Below are 24324 nucleotides of genomic sequence, written 5' to 3' on the forward strand. Positions count from 1 at the left end.
CAGCTGCTACACACCTGTTTGAGAGGCGCCGAGAAAAAAAGCCATCCGCGGTATGCGATGTAATAAAAAAATGTACAATAATAATATAACACACGCATATTATGCCAATATACAGGGTGATTGAACGATTATGCCCGCGCTTCTTTTATCCTTAAATGGTGCATTTATTCAAACTTTGATTTTTGGAATTTTTAAATACATTTTATGACTATATAATATATGTATTAGGTATATATAGGTATACATTTCAAAATACTTTGATTTTTTTTCGTACCATTTCAGGTCTGTCCTGTGGTAATGCGGACTTTTTTCAAATTTGAATTTACTTTTTCATACTGTACGTTTTTTTTATTTTTTTTTGCAATAGGATTTTGGAGAAGTCATTATATAATATTATTATACTATTATACGCGTTACAACAAACCATATCGTATAGACATCGAACTAACCGATCGTATTTTAACTTTTTTCTAAAAAAAGCCACGCGTATCGATACATTTTTAATGTATCATCTTTAAAATTCAAATCACCACAATGATGTATCCACTTGGGCACCATATACTCAAAATCATATGGTTTGCGCGCGAATGTTTAATCCTAAGGTTGGGAGGGGGACGGGTAGATGACTAGATAAGCGACTATGTTTTACAATATTATTAAATATAATATAAGTAGCATTTGGACGGCGTGCACGATGACAGACAAACGGCGGCAGTGACACACTGTATAATATTATATCATTACGAGGTCGATGATCTTTTTCAGTCCTTATTCCTCCCCCCACTCTTTGGCGTTGATCGCTTATTATTATATTTTGTGCGCACGCTATTCCACGTGTGCGTGTGACATGCATGTAGGTCTATGGCGACTTGCTGCAGCCTATTTACAATAATAGTATGATAATATGATTATTATACTAGGTAATACACATAAAATTTGACAGTTTGACTACGGCAGATTAATGTATACACCCGCCCGACCCGCGACCCACATATCCACCACCGACTGAGGCCGATCGTTTCTAGTTCGATATTTGAGTCTTCGAATAAATGTCAAATCTATTTTTATTACTATTTATATGAAGAGGGTGGATAAATTCGTGATTATACCGTGATTTTAATTACACGGTAATATTAATGCAACAACGCCCGATTAAATAACCGGTAACCCGTAAGCAGGTAATTGATTGGAACTAACAGGTTATACAACTAAGTAAATATTTGATGTAAATCACAATTTTTAATTACAATAACATGCTAAATCGTGATTAAAATAATTTTTTACCAACAATATTAGTATTTTTTTTTCTAAGGGAGTTCAAGAAAATATATAGGATTATAATAAAACGGAACAAAATTGTTAATAATATTATTTAAAATGGAGAAAAATTTCACTAGCATGAACTTACCAAGAACTAGCTAGAAATAATCACGAATCATACATATACAGGACGATGGTGATTCACCGAGCCTGCTCACCCCTTTTTTCTTCAATAATGCAGTTATTTTAAACATGATTTTTTAGAATGTTTAAATATATTTAAAGGCCATATTGCCAAATTCTTGAAGATTTTTGTACTATTTAAGAAGTGTTCTGTGGATATACAAATTTCTATATTTGAAATGAGACCCTTACTTTTCATCTGTAAATAATTAATTAACAAATAATTTTTCTGAAAATGATAACGTTTTAAAACCAATATTCAAACGAGTACCTATAGTTTGTTTACTTTGTGTAAGTACTAAGAATAATAAGTCCATGATAATGGGTTTTGAAGGTATGAGAGGGCTGTAGTGACTTGAAAAGTTGAAAATGTAAATACCTACCTAATTACCAATTGATAATCTAAAATCTTAAATGGTTCAAATATAATAAACACTAGATCCAATATTAGTAATATTACATCTATCATTTAGTTTTGTAAAACCATTTTTAAGGACTTTTATCCTTCATTTAAATATTTCATTTAAAACTGAATGAGTACCTGGTTCAAACTTTGATTAAGAAAATCATGTCTTACAACAAGCTAAAAAGAATACATTTTCCGTATACCTACTTATAAGATTAGGTATATTATATAGTTATTTTTAGAAATGTACAGTCTTAAGTTTGTAAATAATATATACAATCACTCAATAGATGGACAACTTTTGTTGATAATATTAAATAATACAATTTCGTGAATTCACAAGAAACTTTGACCCGACGGAACAGCAATCGTGAGCGTCCATATTATTAATATATTATTACAAAGATATTAGCCGGGTTAGATTTTTTGCCACGGTGACTACCGATATATTATACATTATATTATTATATTTTAATATTATATATAGTATACACATATTTTATTCGGAGTTATTATAATACGATATTTTGTGTCGAAACGGATTGAAAATCGTGCACACGTAATTCTAATCATTGTATTTGATAGAGTTGTGATAGATAACATATTAAAATAAAATGTCCTATTATACAACGTAATATATTAATATAGGTTATGTAGGAATACGGTATACGGAATATTGTAATAAGAAATTGGTTCGCGGTATTTGTAATGTGTTATTCATTAGGGATCGGAAGTTCTTAAACTTGCATATATTTTTTGGTGTATCTACCTAATTTATTTCTAAGTAAGGTAAAAATGTATTTTATAAAAATAGATAAATTAACAAAACTTTTAGACATTTTATTTTTTAATACAATTTTAGATTTTTTTACAGCAATGCTGCAAACAACTTATTAAGTTTTTAGTGCAATGACTTCTGTTCTCTAGACTTATCATCATAATATCTGATACTACTGTAGATATATAATATATATCATAACATTTTTACGTGAATCTATAGGTACATTTTGATATTTGTGACGATTACGTATAACTCAGTCGTAGGTATAATAGTGTATTTCGTTGTAATATAAAAGAGACTATAGGTAGCCGAAGATGACATTTCAGATAACAACACGTATTCCGGTCGTCTGGACGTATAATATAGGTATTATTATTTATTTTTATTTACAATTTGATAAACTAACAAGAAATAATTTTACGATGAAACACAATACGACTGCAGACGTCTTTTGGATTCATAAGACGAAAAAAACACATCCTACGTGTAGATATTGCCAATGCATTATATACCTATATATGTATGTGGGTGCGCGTATATCATATTATTATTATTATTATTATTATATTGTACTATAATATAGACGAAGCACACACACACACACTCACAGAGTTTATTGACCACGAAAATTCCGTATTCGTACAATCCCACACTGTCGCAGTTGCTTCCTGCGAGTGGTACCGTTATAGTACATATAATATTATGTATAGGTACTCGTAGCACATAAAACATAACAATTAAATACGAACATTATTCTATCGCGAACGGAGTTGGGCGTTGGCCTCTTGGATGGCGATTTCCTTCGTTTGCTAATCATACTATATATTACTATTATAGGCTATTATATACAGGCCAATTTTTTTTCTGTGAACACGAATAAATTGCCTTCCAGATCTTTAGGTAGGTAGGTGACTTTTCTGTTCTACTCCGATCGCCTCCAGATGTTTTTAGAGGCAATTTCAGTATATCATTTGGATGTACTTGAATTACCACCCATATCATAATAATATCATGATATGTAGGTACTATATAGTCTATAGGTACTCATATTATATAAAAAAAATCAATATACCTATATCGGTTATTACATTGAATTTTGTAATACGTAATATTTTAATTTTCGTTCATCGGAAAACATTGATCATATTATTGATTGATGTATGAATATTAGATTAGATTTAACAATTTTAATTTATGACAGATTGTTCGGTTTTGCAAAAAAACTAAGGAAACGAAGTACCTACGTGTTAAGCTTTTTCAATAGTCCAGTTCAAAATCCGAGTCAAATCTTTAAGGAGTACAAATAACTATATAACCTCAGTTTCTATTAATAATAATTGATTAAAATAATTTAGTTATCGAGCTTTTCTTGATTATAAAATTTGCAAAATTTAAAGTTAAATAACTATACTTATTAATTTATTATATCTATATATTTTATACTATTAATTTATCGGAGGAAATTCAAGTGAATAATGATAGTGTTGAATTTTTAATATCTGAAGGCAATTTGAATCTATGTTTGTACATTATTTTAAATATGTTCTTTATAAAATATTTGTGTTAAATTTTTTAAGCCATATTTTTCATGGTCGCAATGAGTCGGTTTCTCGTTGCTTTGCGTGAGCACACACACATCACCAGTCGACCTGTAGCCCAAAACACGCAATATTATAATCAGCATATTATTATTTGTATTAACGATCGATCTGATGAAATGTTATTATAATACGATATACGCACATTTATGGAGCTACTCCGGGAAAGGAATAACAACTTTGAGTGCTATTTTTCTTGTTATCCCCACCCAAGCCACGTCCACGAGGCTGACTATGACAATCGTATGAGAAAGATAACCGTTTTTTGTATTATAAGAATATGATTATGATTGGAGCAGTTCAGTAGGTCACGCAGATAATGGACTCGCGCACCCACTACGGTGACAATATAACGCGTAGTCTTTATAATATTATTATTATTTTCCTAAAACGGCCATGTTGGAAGGTACTTCGATTTTTTTTATATCTTCGTCGTGCAGCGACGTTGCCAGTAAGAAGCTAATGTTCTATTACCGTCTGGATTGTATTTTATTCAAATTCAAAAAATTCATGCGGAAACTCTTATGTTCGTATGCATATTGCATGGTCAATTTGTGTGTCACATATAAGACATAGTTTAACATGTCTTATGTGACACATAAATTGACTATCCAATACATTTTTAATTCTACGATCAACGATGATTTAGGAAACACTTGATGAACTGGCTTTAATAAATATTTAAAATCTGAAAATAATTTCAAAACCAGGAATTATTCCAGTTATTCCAGCAGAAGAAGCTCCTAGACAACTGAGCATCTTCAACTATTGGATTGCCGGGCAAAATAATTATTAATAATTAACAATTTTGGATAATTAGGTTATGATAAAATTTAAAAATAATTTATTATTTATATAATCATAAAATATGTAAGACAGTAAAACTTAACATGAATAGAATTTTTTATAGACGATTCCCACCCCCTAAAATTAAAAATTCTGACTACGACACTGTTGTCGTGTCATTCTGACGTCCAAAGTCCGTGGAAAACGCGTACCATCATAATAATTATAATGTATAATATACCTACTTCACTCTCACCAGCATATATCTAATATAATAAAAGTATATAACATCTCTAACGGATCCTGATATGTTGTTGATGTTGTAGTTATACCTGTCGTGGATCAAAAACAGTTGGATCGACACGGGCCGACTAGCACGCAAACATATAAAATAAAATAATAAGACAGTTCAGCATCGGGAAAAAAACAAAAAAAAACTGTGAGCGTAACAATAAAATGTAAAGACTACAAAATAAAATGTAAAGTGTGGTCGTTGGCGATTCCTACGTTTTACAAAATATTATTTTTACGTTTCTTAGTGTTTTCTTCTTCCCTCGCCCGTACTGTTTATGCACAGTGTGTATGCTCTGCAGTATAATACTTGCACATACCTTTTTTAACAGTCGTACCTACATTTTATCCATAAGCTATACGCCTATACCACTGTAATGTTCGTCGTGAACGTAATAGAATATTATATTTGATCAGTGCACGAAAAATAAAAGAAGGGGACACACATATAGACTTGACAACATTTAGCACCCTTTGAAATTAGTGAACTTGACCTAACTCGTGGTGGGTGGAAAAACCTCACTATTCCCCATAACAATCAATCTTCAAACGAATGATTACAATAATATTATTATTCTAGTAGGTAACTATAGGTAGGTATTTGCGAGTAGCCACTATTACTTCTGGAATGATTTAAATAAATATTTTTGAACAATTAATAGTCATATTTTATTCACATTCCAAATAATTGTAGTTATATCATTCATGTGAGTTAAAGATTGTTTTTAATAACTATTAAATTGTATTCCATAGTTATAATATCCCGTACATGCAGCACTATAATATTATTATAATAATTTGTATGTCTAATTCTTATTCAATACAATTTCGGAAATAAAAATTACAAAAATAATGTATGTTTAAATAAATATTCTATACAATTAATTGGAGTGCTCTAAAAATATTTAAAAAATATAGTAGAGGATATTAGTCCACTTGTGTTCCATAAAAAAATTCCACCTCTGTATTCAAGCGAAAACAGACGTTTTTCTCTTCTACAAAGTATATAGATATAAGTATACTCGAATTCGTTACCGATTGGCGTCGCCATTTATAATATTATTATCATTATTATAATTATTTTCGTATACTACAATAGCATATTTTCGGAGAACGGAGTGTGCGTTATCTGCAGCAGAATTCGAATAATAATATATATTAACTTCTGCACGATCCTCATCCTTCGTCATATATCCATCTACCTATGATTGAATATAATCGAATAGTAATAATAAGTTAGTGATAAACTGAATATGATGATGGTGTTCAATTAAATATAGTTTTCGTTAATCGAGCTACAAAAGCGTCGGAAACAATTCGCAATAGTTAGGTTTAGGTACCTACCATATTATTATTGATACTAGAAACTGAAGGCGTTTGAAATATAATAATTTATTATTTTCTAAACTTATATTAACCATGTATTATTTTTAATAGATAATATATGTTTATATATGTATCGTATTTTCATTAAATTCAAATTAAAAAGTAGATTTCTCTGACTCGAATACTTATTTAAGTCTGCAAGGAGTAAAAAATTGCATCAATATTAAATAATATGAGAAAAATCTTTAACTATCCATACATACTTTTCATATCGTCGCATCGTCAGAATTCATTAATCATTCATATTATATAGTTCAGAGAGTGAGAGGGTTGATGGAGGGGGGAGGGGGGTTTCCACAAAAAATTAACTTACTTTAGCGCCTCAGCTACCAATATACTAAATGATTTTAAATAATTAAATTATGTTATTAAAAGTTTTACAAAATTCATGGACGAGCTTTTAGTCGGGACGGTGTGCTGGCAGAGTAAGTGGGGAAAGCAGCTTCTGTGGTGGGGAGACACTTGAATTACTTTTTTATAACATAATTTAATTACTTCAAATCATTTAGTATTTGTGGCTGAGGCGCTAAAGTCAGTTGATTTTTGTGATACCTCCATAGCAAGTCAGCTGATTTTTCTATCGTATTCAGCAAGCCCAATTCTATTAGTTATACATTTTCAAGGAAGCTAAAATAGGTGAATTCAAACCATCAGTAGCTCCTAGGCTATTATATTTTGTTATTTTTTTTTTTATTGACGATACCAAACCAGAATAAAAATAAAAATATATTGAACATCACGCTGTATAACACAAAACACACACGGATAAAATATTTCCCTTAAAAATTGTGAAATGTATGTACGTATAATATAATTATCTATAGGCTATAATGGTATATATAATTACCTATAATAATTGCTTTATATTTTAACTATTTTCACGGCTCCGTACGAGTTGTTCCCAGGTCACATATTTACCTAAACGAGAACGGTGGTTTTATTCCGGGTCAATTGAAAGGCATATATTATATGAGTTGATTCCCTTTTTGTTGTATATCAGAGAACAATTTGGAAAAATAAGTATTTATGAGTTATTGTGAGGGAAATAATGCACAATTATCACCAAAACCTTATTGGCAGATAACAATATTTAAAAACAATGTGTTTCAAATGTTTATGTTCAAATGACGATGATTGACAACATTTAATGACTAAAATAAATATTGGTAGACTTGTCAACCTACCTTCCAGTGCAGCCCTGCAGGTGGTTCCAACTGGGTAATATACTAATAGGCTGAAATTCGGGTATCAACTATAATATTATATATGACTGTTAGAAATCCATTTATACGTCATCCAAGTTAACTTGAAGAATCAACCCACCCACGCCAAATTTCACTGCATCAGCAATCCAATTTCGCGGTACCCTGGTTGGGAAAATCCGGTATACAGCACGCCCCGCTCCCACCGTGAGTGATGGCATATATCTAATAATATTATGAACTGTGATATTATATGCATAAGTCACAAACCGACTCGTGTAAAATAATATACGCCATGACGCGTTTGTGTGTATAAAAAAATCGATTAAAAAATTGTATAACGCACGATCGTTTGCGTGAAGAATCGCTCAAAAAATCCACATGGTCCGCCGTCGATTATGCCGATAACGTTGTCGGTGAATCTACATATTATAATATCATAATAACAAGCAAAAAAGTCGAAAAAAATCCATCTATTGGTGTATCGTATATACAAACGACAGTATTATGTATTATTATTATTATATATCATAATATTGGAATTGTGTCGAACGAGCGCATTCGTGTTCCGAGAAAATGCTATAAACGCGGTGGACTCGTACACAGAACAAAATACATTAAAATAGTTACTACTAGTTGCCACCCGCGTGCTCCGCCCCCGCGGATAGTTGTTTGCAAACTGCAGCGTTTTTTTTTATACGAAGAGCAATTGAACTGTTTGCAGAGTAGTTTTAAACTGTTAAAAACTTATCTTAACTTTTCTGTAACCCGGAAAAAAAATTCTGATTGTTCAACTTCTTTTGGGTGTAATATACTGTGGAAGTAATATCTTTTCAAGTGTAAATTATATTATATTTTAATTTATAGTCATTTCGACCAGCGTTATCCCGTGAGATTCGCAGCAGTATATTATTATCAGGTAGGCAATCTACCTACGGTACGTGCTGTTTGTACCGGTGGAAGACATCAGCATCAAAATGAGTTGGTATCATACGAAAGCGCAAAAATCCTAGATACCTGTGTGTCACAGTTAATAGATATTACATTTAGAACTATATATTATATTTTAACAATTTATTATTGACAATTTTTTATAAGATCGAAAAAATCAAATTTATTCAAATTATATTTATTTGTATGTTATATTATGATATTATATTTTATCAATTTATAATTGACATTTTTTCATAAGATTGAAAAAATTAACCGATTTATTAAAATGATAATTTATTAATTTCTATTATATTTATTGAACATTTTTTATAAGATTGACATTTAAAAAAAATATTTATATAAAATATTAATTTTGGCGAAAATGATATGCAATTTTTGCACCATTAGTGCTTATGTCATATTATAGCCGTTTGTACGTAAGTATATAATTTAACACTAAAGTGTCAAAGTTATACCGAGTTTTTTGTTTTTACTTAATTCAACATATAGTGGACATGTTATTAATTTCATCTTCAACTATATATTGTTCCTAGATAAGCGCATCCTCTTGGCTCTTGGCACCATTTTTGGAGCGGCAAAGGTTTGATTTTCTCTTTTTATTTTAATAAAACTCTTCAAAATTAACAACTAAAACTATAACAATCATAACCAATATAGCAACCTTACAACAAACAAAAATATATTATTAATATACCGTTTGGAAATTAAATTAATCAACAAAAAGAAATTATTTGAAAAATTAAAAAATACTTTTTGGAAGACTCAATTATTGAAAGATTATAGTTAATTTAATAGATTAGGTATTATTATTGTTGGTACATATTGTATATATTAGGTAGCATTTTAGTCTTTTATTGAATGTTTTCTATTGAATATCATTAGTATTAGTATTTCTTTTATATACCTAACTACTAACTAGGTTATAATTTGTATTGAGTTCTTACTTTAAAAAATTGAAGACGCAATGGAGCTTTGTACAAAGAGAGGCGGTTAAAAATATAATGTTGTGCTATAATATAATAAATGTATATGTATTACGCTCTGAGTTGAATAAGTTATTAGTTAGGTAGTTAATCGCTAACTAGAAATACAACGTCCGACATAAAACAGCAATAAACCGATATTTTATTCCATCGTCCGTGTACGCGCGAATGACCGACATTATAACAAACACGAAAAATAAAAACGTATTTTTACGGTGAAAACAGACGACCCGGATCCTCTGTACACGGCGGACTACTCCCGCGAAATCTCCCACAATCCGGATGACGAAGACACGCGTGTCCAAAGCATTCGTCTTAATAAAATACTTCAATGTCATCGTCGCCGCTGTCCGTCCCATATATCGTATCATCACGACTAGCCGACCAGATTGTCCTTACCTTCTTCGTGAGGCGTCGAATTATTTTTTTCTCGAGATTTTATTTATATTTTTTCACGATAAATATAAATAATATAATATAATGAAATATAATATAACATAATATTTATATTTTTCACGTTCTGAAAACATAATTAGTGAACGCGTCAAAACCACAGTGCCTATTATATCAACATTTTCAGAAAATTAGATTAAAAATATTATATCGTGTGTGCAATACGTTGAAAATAAACAACATGCGTTTTTTTTTCGTTTGTTCGTTTGTCACAAAAGTTTCAACGATTTATAAATAATTATATACCCAAGTAGATTTACTTATAATTAAGAAATCAAAAAATATGGGATAAAAACCTATCTTTTGTTGGGATGGAGGAGATTGGATCTAGCGTACGTGTCTTTATTGTCTCTGAATAATTTGGGTTATGCGTTACATATAGTATTATTTTTTACACGTTCGTCATAGTAACAAATAAATTATAGGCGCCATTTCCTATCTCCATAGCAAATGTACAAATATGATAAATTTTAACAAATGAATAAATGTATTAATTAATCGTCTTACGAATTATTTCAGATAGACCACTAGCCAGAAGACGTCATGTTCATTTCGTAACAAAACGCCTTATATAAAATATGGTTGCAGCATACAGTTCGAAATTTTACTTGGAAGGACGAATCGCCGACATCAAGCACTCGTGATTACTCTGGCGCCCGTCTTTATTTGTGATAGGCAACACAACGTTCACGTACATCGTCGGTTTCCAACACGATTAAAGATAGTATGGTTGCCCAACGAATCTAGAAAAGTGTCTATCGAAATGAATCTCCATTATAAGTATTAAACAGATGGAAACTTACGCTCTAGCGCTTATTTGTTGTAGTGACTCTAAATGCAATTACCTTTCAAATGTAAATTGTAGTTCCGTGATAGCCACTATGACATATAAGCGCTAGTGCTTAAGTCTCCAGCTGTTTAATTTAACTTTAATACTGATTATAGAGATTCATTTCGGTAGACACTTTTCAAGTATGAAAATCATACGTCGATGGGCAACCATACTATCTATAGCCGTGGTTTCCAACGACGACAACGATAATCAATAATATTATCATAGTAATTATTTGTCTTAGATCATTGTTCACAAGTTTTTCACACACGTTATTACGACTTTCCATGGATTTTTAAATCACTTGCCTAGCGTTTACGTTAAGTACTTAATTTTAAGTTTACTACTATAGCTAGTGACTATGAAAATGTCTAAAACATAATTAACTGTTCTAACTTTAAAAAGATAATGACACAACAGTTAACAAAAATATATCATTAAATTTCCAGTGCAGCCATGCGAGCACGGTGAAAGCTACAGTAAAGGTTTTTTTTTATGTGACTACATCGTCGTCCGTGTCACTTGTTATAGTAATAATATCATAGTTGTCGCAGTGTGTTATTGTAACTGATAATAAGTATAATAGGTAATAGGTATATATAGGTATATGTGCCTATACGGAAATAAATTGTTTTTCGTCGTCGCTACAATGCGGTTAATGGATTTTTAAATACTTTACAGGATTTGTGTTCTTTTCACACTTTATTAGATTATGTCTTTTAATCGACAGAAACGGCTTTGTCAAAATTACTGAAATCCGTATACGTTAATAATATAATATTATATCATTATTATTATTTCGTTCGAATGTCTGACGATTTTGCACGCGATGGCCGATAACCACATAACCGTAGGAATATATTATGATATATAATATAGTACAGAATGATTCATATAGCATACCCACCACTATTGTTTCTTAAGATTTTAGTACAACGTAATGAGTGTCTTGTGGCGATTAAAACTTCTGTTTCTAAAATTACCCCCCCCCCCCCTTTATAACCTATAAATTATTTAGTGTATAATTGTTTAACGTATTAATTCGACTAGTTTATCAGTTTTTAAAATTTTTATACGCACTAAAGATAATAGTCCTTCGATAAAAATAAAAGTTATATTCAATATTGGATATTTGGATATAGTATTTATTATACTTGGACCATTTTACAAATTATAAATGTCAATAGATTAATATTAATTACCAACAGTTTCAAATAACCATAGATAGACTAGTTCAAATTTTGATTTTGATACATCAAAAATGCTTTATAAAATGTGATAGAATATTAAAAAATATGCAAAGTCAAACCTGGTGTTTAATTTCACCATTCATCAATTAATATAATTCGAATATTTTATAAAGATTCTTAGAAAAAAAAATAAATATACATACAACAGCAAGAAACCTTACACATTACAGATAAATCGCAAATCAAATTATATTATTATACCTAACATATCAACAATCAACATATTTTATAAACAGAAAATGAAGAATTAGTTGAAAAAAAATTGCCGTTGAAACTGTTTTAGATTCACGCGCAGGATCATTTTACTGTCGTAGTTCATTATATCAGTAAATTCTGTTTTGCATTCGTTCAAACAAAACGAAAAATATGAATCCTTCGGACAACACACGGAGACCTTGACATTACGTCCGCGCGAGTTCGATCGATTTCGGACGAACGTAATATTATTATAATATCTCTACCTACGCACGTCGCACAGTGGCTGTCGCACTTGACCGAGCGGAACACCCTAGATCATGGAAACGATCGAAACAATAGTCAACCGTGTATGTCACCACGTAGGTACCCTACATAGAAACGATAATCGTAATCGCAATGATATTTTGAGGTTTTTCTACCTATACCGCCGCCGTGCGGGATGTACCGTGTACCTACTACCTATATGTATATAATATATCGTCCGTATACCAAGTTTAATATGCGTAAGTCTGTTGTCTAGTTATTCGGTCGAGCGATTCCCCGCGGGGCTTAGTGTAAGGGGACGCACAATAACAGTGGAAAACAACAGTGGCGACAAAATAAAAAAAAAATCGAGCGTGCATATACTTGCACCGTCAGACTTGCCGTCTTGGATGATTTTGTTTTATACCGCAGATATGACGTATCCATAGAATAATAATATAGAACTAATATGAGCGCTCTCGACAATCAGATCAGTACTGACCAGTGGAATTCAATTATTTAAAACCATATTTGGATTACCTACCTGCTGTTTTTAAAGTAGTGCCTACCTGTCTGTATAATTATATTTTCTAGAACGTTTACTTATATTGTTATAGTATTGTTTTGATGACTTGGTATACCTAATTATTATGTCTCTCAGTAGTGTGTACCAATGTTATACCAAAATTAGTATAAACAAAGACCGTTTATAATGACGATATTTTTACAATACTTAAATATAGACTTAACTAGCACCTATTTTGATGAAAACAAAACATTATTTCAAAACATAACTATCGAATGTTTCATATGCCTATTATACACGCTCAAAGTTGTATTTTAATTTTTAAATAAATACAATACAGAGGTATATCCATCAATAGATTGTTCCTCAATACCCTGTATCTACAAAATATACGACTACTGTATTTATGCCAATCGTGATAATTATAGTAATAATACATAGTATAATATACTATATTATTATGTATTATGCACTAAAATTTCTTTTTTTCCTATACGGTGCGAGACACACGCGGTCGCTACCCACTTTTCAGCTGACCTTCGTTTCGACAATAATCACTTTTATAATATAATAAATGTTCAACGGTACAAATATACAATAAACGATAATATACATGATATAGGTACGACATCGATCACTATAGTTAAACTGAACAATATACTTATGCGTTTAATGGTGCTATACGACATGGGCACTGATGGTTATATCGCATCCACTTAGTGTAATCGTATTTTTCATAAAATGGATATCCATTTCATGAACCAGGATATGGAAACCCTTATTTTACACTTTGTGTATTATTTTATGTTAATAAAATTACCTAATTCTGTATAAATTTGTGTTAGTGTCTTAATAACAGTGCGTAAAGTAGATCGAGGATCGTCAGATATTAATATGATATAAACTTCACAAACTAGGAAAAAAATATAGTTTAGCAAATGGGTTGAAAAATTCTGCAAGTGTGAAACCTGCAAAATCTATTTTTTTTAAGTTATCAAAGTTAATAATGATAACAATGATAAGAAACTTACATTATGGGAAACAGTTTCTCATATTTTTGGGGATAAGATATTTTTAGTTATATTTATAAACGCCAATATGAAACAAAACATTGTGTTTGTTTTAAAACTTCTGTTAAGCGTAGCAGCCATTACGCCATAAGCATAGCACTACATTTTGTAATAATAAATGATAATTGGTACAAAATATATTAATGATAATAATAATTAATAAATATATTTATTAGTTTAAAAATGTTACGTAGTCCAATAATAATATAGGTATAAAAAAAAACCTCGTTTAATAAGATAAGACGATGTTATTATTTCAATTTCACGAACAATAAAATTATCCATAATATCATGTAATTAATTAAATAAATTATACAAATTGTATAATAAGGGTAAATATTTCGTGAAATATACGATTACACTAGTCACTAAGTGGATGCAACATAATATATTATAATATTATATTGTATATAAGTGAATACTTGTGATAGGTAGGTACATCTCCTGGACGAAAAATGAACGAAATGGATTCATGAAAATAACGAACGTCAAAAAGGGAAGCCATTTCTACTGGCGAAAAGAACCCAACAAAAACATATGCTGAAGCTGCAGTCATGTGGGATTAAATATAATTACCGACAAACATATTACACGTCTTCGCTGATCACTGATTGACTGCGGCAACGAGAACTCAATATAACACTGTGTACGATAAATCATTCATTAATTATTACAGTGGTTTTTTTTTATGACAATTAATATGTATGTTATAAATTATATTGCTATAAAACAAACCGATTTTTTTAATACAAAAGTTGTTTTATGTTAATTAATTATATTTTTATTATATATTATATGAGATTATGCAATATGTTCAATGTATTTTTATTGGTAAAAGTGTAACGCTCCAATTGTACGGATTCAGTTCTCATCTATCTAGTTTGAAACCGTTGTGTTTCATAACTCTATTTATTATACGATTGTGTATCCTTCAGGGTTCTTTCTCGTGCTAAACAAATTCGCGTGGAAAAAAAATTGCTATTACGTAACGCCTAAAAGATCATTGGTTATATACTATTTAATATTATCATTCACCGTTTATTTTTAGTCTACCAAAACATTTTTTTATTTTTGCAATTATTTCTATTTTTTATTTTTATTTATTTTTTAATTGTTTCTATATATTGCATAACATATATTATAATATTATTTTATATTTTGCTATATAAATACATTAGACATCTGACATATTATGGTGTATACCTACTCATACAAATTGATAGTACTTGAGATTAAGTATATTTTCATTTCAAAAACCAAGTAACCATAACAATTCCTCATTAAAAATGCATTGTTCTTACTCCAGTAGAATGGTTCCAGCACCGTTAGTGGTGTTGTTTGAAACGGAAATTGCGAAATATGTTAAGCCCGAATACAGTTATTATAATTATAATTATTATTTTAAGATTAATTAATAACAATTTTTTCAAGGACATTCCGCGGTCACATATATTTTTGTAACGTGTCTATAAAAGTAATCCTAATGTTTAACACATATAGTGGTGACATCAGATCACACATAATAATAAAATAAATAATATTATACAACATACTGCAATGTTGTTATACATTTTATTTATTTATCAATAATAAAAGTATACAACAAGAAATTCGATTCCTGGAGACGAATCTGATTGATTACCTTGAGGTTCATCTGTATTTTCGTTTACATAATAGCTGGTATAGTATCACATAAATTGGACCCCTGTCAGTGTATTGTTTTTACAATATAAATAAAAGACAGCCAGATATACCCATATCTACCTGCTGACGTACGACCACGGTTTGCTTTTATTTTTAACATAAAAATTTTTGGTTTTGATAACCTCACGAATAATAATATCCAAACAAGGGACTATACATAATGACTGCAAAAGCATTCTATAATGCTGATGTGAATCGTGAATTCAAATCAGTGATCACTATAAAACTCGAGTCAGATGGTACCTTCTGACAAAAAAATGTCAACATTATTGATTAAGTGCAGCTTCTGTGTACGTGTAACTTATTTTATTGTACTACCCGAGTAGAATACACGTCTTATTGACAATCAGTCACTATACACACAAGACACGCGCGCGATCGCACACACACAGTGGTGATTGTCGACAGTAACTCAAAACACAAACTGCGTACACACTTGATTTATTATTTTTATACGTTAAATGTCTATAAAATGAGCGTAGGTAAGTTTTCTGTATACCTATGTATTAACAATTTAAAAAAATTCACCGAACAAATAGGAACCTATAGTGAATAATAATTTTGTATCCACACTATAATAGGCACACGCTAAAAATACAGCACGTTGAACCGTATAATTATGTTATATTATTATGTGTCTTAATGAAGAAAACAACTAGATTTTATATAAGATTATAAATTAAAACGATTATTATAATACCAAAAATAAACATCTGAATCAGGAAATTCACTGCAAATTAATCATTGATCGTGACATAATTTTACTACAATCATCAGTTGTTTATCTTATGGACATTATTTTTTGAATGTGATCAGTTGAATAACTTATATATAATATTATTGAACGCATATTCGAAACAGTTATTATGATATTGTTGTTAACATTTACTCAAACAATAATGTATTTTACACAAAATTTCACGAAATAAAGCTAAATACATAAAGAAAACAGACACAAATAAAATAAACAAAATATAAAAAAATCGGTAGTGCACTTTTGAATGTATATAATTATTGTTTACAGTATTTTTTGTAAATAGTGCCAAATACAACGAATTTCACACACATAGACAAATGTAAAAGATTTATGTTTAGGAAATAACACGTTTGTAATGTTCGTATAGGCATGAAAAAACAACTAAGAACAAATCTAAAAAAGTCATTGTTATACATTGAAAACTGTTCGCCGTTCGTACCATCAGAATATATATAGGCACGATGATGATGACCATTGACAACTACATCTAGACGACTTTAAGCGAAACGTGACTCGTTTAAACATCATAAATAATGACTCACGAGTAATGACTGTTCATAATGTGAAATTTCTTTTAATTTTTAAACACATATTAAATGATATAAACCATTGTTATTAAAATGGTACAGACAGTCAGACAGACTAACCAAAAGGCAAAGTAAATGCTAGTATGTAAAAAAATACAAGATAACTAAATAAATGACTTTATACTAACTTCTAGTATTATCAATAACTATTAATACTCTAAGGTTAGGTGATTATATTTTATACTTCATAGATCATTGATGTCTTAGGGCCAGTATTACCATCTCCCGTTAAATTTAACCGACTCTTAACCGGCCGAATTCGGCCGGTAATAAAATCTGTTATCAGTCGATTAAGTGTAATCGAAGCATACCGATGATTGTAATACTGGCCCTTAGTAACACCATTGATATTATTTTATAATATAAAATCAATGATAATGCTCAATGCATACTATTGTATACACTATGCAAAATAATACAAATGCCAATTACAATTTGTAATAACGTATGGACCGATAAATAAAATTTAACATCGCCTTTATTTAACATTTATAAAATTAGGTATTATCATGATAATAAATGCATTTAAATATTATTCAATTAATGTATGTTTATTATATAAAAATATTTGAAACAAGTAACAAAAGAAATGTATTTATATATAAAAAAAAGGTTTTTGACATTTATATTTAAGATAATATCAGTTTTTGTGCTATAGGTATTGCTGCAGAAAACAATATTCGTATAATTCTCAATTTCAAATTATTGTTGTTTTATACCAGGGCTTAGAGTAATGTCTATGTAATAATCGTCCTATATATTTAGTTATCATACACGTCATAAATATAATAATATACTAAAACTAATTACGATTTTATTAAAATATGCTGTTCGGAGGACCACACCGATGTCGAACTCTGATTCTGATGTCATAATCTGATCAAAAAAAAAAAATAATCGTAAAAAGTTGCGTCTTAATATTATTGAGAATATTATATTGAATACAATAGGTACTATATTATTATAAGTGTAGATCATATAGTATCGTACTATGCTATGATTCTAATGAATCAATGCTGAACGCTCTATTTAATAAATTGGTAGAAATTGATATTTTTTCCAAAAAACTAAAAACTAAATAAACCACAAAAAACGTAGTTATTCGTGCATCGTACTTACTATTCTTTTTTGTCCGTAGGTATATTAGTCGCATATCACACTATAACCACAATATCGTCTCTTTATGAATTAGGACTCACCTAAGTACCTAACTCTAAAAACGCATGCGCGGTTATTATACTCTTAAAAAAACAAAAAATAATTAAACCTTTTAAGAAAACTTATTATTTTATTAATCAATAAATATTCACTAAAATCATCAATACATATTATAATAATATACTATGATACATATATTGATATCTACTAAAAAGTAAAAACTGTAAAATCAGAAAATTAGACTTTAAAATTAAAATATGTCAGAGTTATATGCACGAAAAACTTTTGGTATTTCATTGGTAAAGTCATACTACGAATTTTTACTCACCGAATCTAACAAGTAAAAAAACAAACAAAAATCATGCGAATGCAACAAAGTTTGATTCCTTCATTAATAATTATCATTACGTCGAACTTCTGACGAAAAGGACCCGAGAACGAGCAACTGGCGTGTACAGTGTACTATAATATTGTACTAGCTATAATATTATATTATTATATTGTGTCAATATGATATTATAGGTACCTTACGCATTAATAATATTATTAGTTATTACTATTGCCTGTCATAATTGTTATTGTTATAACACATTGTTAGCACTAATATATTATAATATACAATCAAGTGACCGAGCTTACCTCTTGTACAGTTTTCCAATATTTATAAATTTGTGTGATTGCTTAATACTTACAAATTTTATATTATTTTTATATTTTTCTTAAACAAAAATTAAGGATGTTTTGTGTATATTTATACTAGATATTTTACTATAATAATAAATTAATATAATAATTAATTATAACGTGTACCTACCTATAATATTTTTTAATTATTTATTTTACTCAACTGTAGTAACAGACATTATTTTAAATTCGATTTTTTTTCTTTTATCATTTTATAGAGACGCATGCTCCAAATATTATATGTTTATTGGAAATTGACGAACATTTTTCAAAATTTTAAGCATAACTCATATACACGAATTTTCTCGGAGATCTCACCTTTAAGACAGCCAAAACTCGCGAATACCTTTTATCAAAACACCCCAAGTTATGAAATTCTTGAGAAAAAGTTTACAGACACACGACACGCAATTATTGCTTATGTTAATATAAGATTATGTTCAGCTAATATTATTAATTATTATAATACCTATTATATTGTTAATGGTTAACAGTAATGCAACAATATTGTGTTAATGTAGGTACACCTTATATATTATAATAATATGCATGTGTTTCAGTGTTTGAGTGATTGTTATAAATGATGATTACCTGCGGTCGCAGTTACGTGCCGTGCGTGGTGAATATCTCGAATCGACGACCCTGTCCACAGTATCAAGCACTCGCGTATCTTCGATTATTATAATATTATGATCGGATAAATGACAATAATAACAACAATAATTATTGTTATTGATTTTCGGAATCGGCCCGTTTCCGCGGAGTAACGCACTATTGTCGTTGTTGTTGTTGGTGACCCGGCCGGACGGCGACACGAGTGCAGCAGCAGATTCCGCGTATCGTCCGCGACGACGACGACAACGCTTGCGGCGCGACGACCGCAACGACGCCCACGCTATAGCGCGAACCGATCATCGTGGCGGACTCGTCTGGTACGACGGCCGCCGATTATCTGTCGTACGGCACAATATGTTGCCTATATTGTGTTGTGTAATAATGTGTCACCGCGTTTCCGCGTTTGTTTGACGAGGTAAAATAATTATAGATAAGATGCGTAGTGTCGCGGGCCACGTGCAAGATTCGGACGGCGGCGGCGGCGGCGGCGTGATCGGCGTTCGGACGTCCGCGTGAACTCGACGACGATACACGACTCGAGTCGGTCGGTTATTACAACCGAAATATCAAATAACAACGATAAGCCGCAGATGGATTTATCTATTCCCGTAATTGTAATATTTAAATATTATTGTCGGCGGAAAGACGAGAGACGAACAGAGAACGCAGCTACTAACCGCGACGCTAAACCGAAAGAAAGATTTTCGTGCGCGCACACGAAACGCGGTATACGGGCCGACCGCGGAGGCGGAGGACGAGAACGTTAGCGGCGGGCGACACGCACTGCAGGCAACGGCCACACGACGACGACTGAGCAGCAGTGTATATGCACGCGGCATACAATGGGATGGTATAATAATATAGGTATAGGTAGGTACTAGGTAGGTACGTACAAACCACCGTCGTCGAACGGCTGCGGACCGTACGTGCGGACGAAAATATATTATGGAGAAAAGAACGTATCTAGTCGGACGGCCGCCAGTCCGCGTGTCCAATGCCGCTGAGGTCATCGGGTTTGGGTTATCATTACTGTTAATATTATATTATTAGTTATTACTTATTATAGTCTTAAGTAGTAATGGATTTTTAAAAGTTTAAAATAATATGATTCTTAGATGCTCCAACAAAACCTTAAATTATGCTTTTTTTAAGTCAAATAATTTAAAAATCTATACATTGGTTACAATAAGCAACACATGCATAATATATTAATATAGTATATGTTTACACTTTACATATTATACTGATCTACCACCCATTAATTGCACATCATGCAATCATAATTATTGATTTTGATTTGCACCATGACTGAAACTATGACACAAATAATTTGATAACTCTTATAAAATATAAGTATAATACATCCTAATATTAATAATAGTATTAATATTAATATAATATTAATAATACCTAATAAAAATATTGAGGATAATTTCTACGTTATATTTTAAATTTAATTTATTGTAATTTTAAATCATTATAAAATTAATATTTTAATATACATTTGATGTTTATTCTTTTACTTAAGCATAAATAAAACCAAATTCTAGGCCAAAAACCGATAAGTACATTCAAATTAATAAGTGGGCGAACATTTGTTTTTTTTTGAAAATGGAAGGAAATAGTCTAGATTTGTTTTTTTTTTTTTGGTGGAAAATGACAATGTCCAAATATTGTTATGCGAGTCCTTGGTCGCAAACGTGACCAAGCGAGATGGACGAGACTTCGACGAAGTGTCTCTGTCCGGTGAATCGTTTTCCCAGCCATTACAGCATATTATTATATTCCTACCTATTGTCTATTTTATATTTTTATAAAGGTACCATTATACCTATTAGCTGATATATACAATATACCCACAAAAAGTAGTCCGCGACGGCCGACAACAGAGATTATTATTATTAAACCCATATTATCGTGATCTAATCTTTACCTACTCAGTACTGTGTTCTAACCTAGTGGGCAAGGTGTAAGTGTCATATGTTTAGGACCAAAATTCTAATACCATTTTTTAACTATTACCTATTAGTTATTAGTTATTACTAATTCTATATTATTTATTATGCAAAATATCTACCTTTGTCTTTATTTTTCGTGTACACGTTGTTTCGTTATAAGACATGTGCAATGCGACTTCAATATTTATACCGCATAACTTAATGGGTACATATTATCGACATTTATCGTGATATAGTGTATTAATTTAGGTTATCCTTAGAAAGTATATTAAAGTAAACTGAAGGAGCTTCCACATCAAAATACGCGAAAATTCCCGTTTTTCCTTAATTTTTCTTTTGGTTTTCACGTCGCTTTTGAAAACTACTGAAAAATTTTTCAAAGTACCTACTAGATTATCTTTCCTATCAGAAGAGATACTGTTGAAGAAAATCCAAGCATTTTTACTGTCCTAAAAGGTGATGACAGACACAAAAATAAAAAAAAAACACACATCATTGTAAAATCAATACATTCATCGCTCCACCCAGAATCTAAAATAATAGAAAAAATAAACTAGTATGTGTGATGACTGATGAGTAATACTGAGCGTATTCTGTGATTAAATGCGGTAACATTTTATATTTGTTTGGGATGGAAGTCGTCGAAAAAACGCCATTCTTCAATTTTACCACATATACATCCTACGTGTCTTATGCATTCGTACCTACTTGTGCATCACTGCATCCGTACGTATATTATACACCTAATGCGTACATGTATGGTTTATTTTCTTATTAGTTTAATATACATTAAATGCATATTTCATTAAGGAATTATTATGATATGCCGATATGGTATTAATCATGACGAAATAACAAGGTATGATCACAACTTTGTGATGCGCATTAAATCTCTATTATCAGAAATAGGAGTGGGAGTCATCCTCGGCATTTCATTGGTCCTTGATATAATGCTGGTAAATTATAAATTATAATCGATGAAAAGTTTTAAAAAATATAGGTATGCATAAGTAATTAGTATTATAACTTATTTAATCATGATTTATTATAATAAATGATAATTATACTATTTTATATTTTTATCATTAATTTAACAAAGCATTATGCAATCAAAAACTCATAAAAGGCGCGTTAAATATAAGCCAATCAAATGACGAGGATGATTCCCACCCTACTATGCGTAGACTGAACGAAATTTAGTTCGTTGTGATCACACCTTGTTATTTCGTCATGGTATTAATGACAACAGTGGTGTAACCTATAAAGTAAAGATAAGCAAGTATTTGTAACACACTACACACTCCATAATTTATTCGGGTTTATTTCAAAGATAACGAGTGCCTAAAACAAACGAATAAACTTATAAGACATATATTTTTATTATGTATACCTACCTACTACGAATAATCTAGACAACACACTTATTATATTAAAATTATTACATTGATTAGAATTAAAACGATGCGATGATGCTATAATGAAAATATTTTTATTTTTATATAGGTAGGTAGTAGCCTACTACGCAATAAGATATAAAGTCGATGTCATTCCCTCAAAAATATTATTCTCTATCTTTTTTGTTATGGTTGATTTTACCTTAAGATAACGTACAAACACAAAAAAAATATTCTGTGTAAATGCGAATTGTATATGTCGCGCGTGGGCCAGAGAGAGAAAACAAATGGTGCGCTGACATCCTCTTAACCCTGGAACCCGGATATGGCCGGATGTCTGAGACTGGATTTTTTCAAATATAAAAGTTGAAAAGTTCGGTTGGAATCCGTTTGAAAAACTTGTAAGTGTTGATAAACGGATGTCGCGGTTAAAAAAAAATAATAAAGTCTACGAATGTTTCGTTAGTGGATTTGCGTTCGAAATGCAGCCGTTAAAAGCCTATCGGGGGCTATTAACTGTAAAAGTGAACGATTTAGATCCCGACAAGTAGCATATAAAATTTGATATTTGATTTAACGCTCATACGCCGTAAAATATATATTATTATATGTGTTGTTACATTGGTTATCGCGTATAAACGGGACGGCATGATAATATAATAATAATATATTATATAAAACAGAATACATGCATCGTAAAATCGATATGATATAATAACATTATATATTACATTTACGATTAGCCGCGTGACACACACACATGCGTTTATTTTAGACATACCTTTTGACGAAACTGCTTCGAGTGCACCGTAATAATATATAATATGTTTTATGTGTGCACGAGTGTGTGTCGTTTGTGTTTGTTTTGCAAAGACTCCGTAGACTTAAGTACGGCCGAATAGTTCTCTCTCTCACCCTCTCATCCACCCTCTCTCTCGCCATCCCACCCTCTCTCTCCGTCATATACGCACACGATCCGCCTGGCAAACGTCTCATAAGTTGTGCGTCGCGGAAACGACCTTGGGGAAAGTTTTTCTCGGTTCATTTTTTCCCGTGGAGTTATTT

The 24324-nt window shown here is 30.7% G+C and overlaps 1 protein-coding gene across 1 annotated transcript in view; it reads right to left on the bottom strand.

The window, feature by feature from the left end:
• Positions 1–20713, bottom strand: part of LOC100169555 (sodium- and chloride-dependent betaine transporter) — a 49509-nt gene extending 28796 nt beyond the window's left edge. The window contains exon 1 of the mRNA XM_003242662.4: positions 19884–20713. The gene's annotated coding sequence lies outside the window, so the exon portion shown is untranslated. The remainder of the gene's footprint in view (positions 1–19883) is intronic.
• Between the last annotated feature and the right edge of the window lie 3611 nt (positions 20714–24324).

This window comes from Acyrthosiphon pisum, chromosome A2 (assembly GCF_005508785.2).
Source record: "Acyrthosiphon pisum isolate AL4f chromosome A2, pea_aphid_22Mar2018_4r6ur, whole genome shotgun sequence".
NCBI classification, from domain to species: domain Eukaryota; kingdom Metazoa; phylum Arthropoda; class Insecta; order Hemiptera; family Aphididae; genus Acyrthosiphon; species Acyrthosiphon pisum.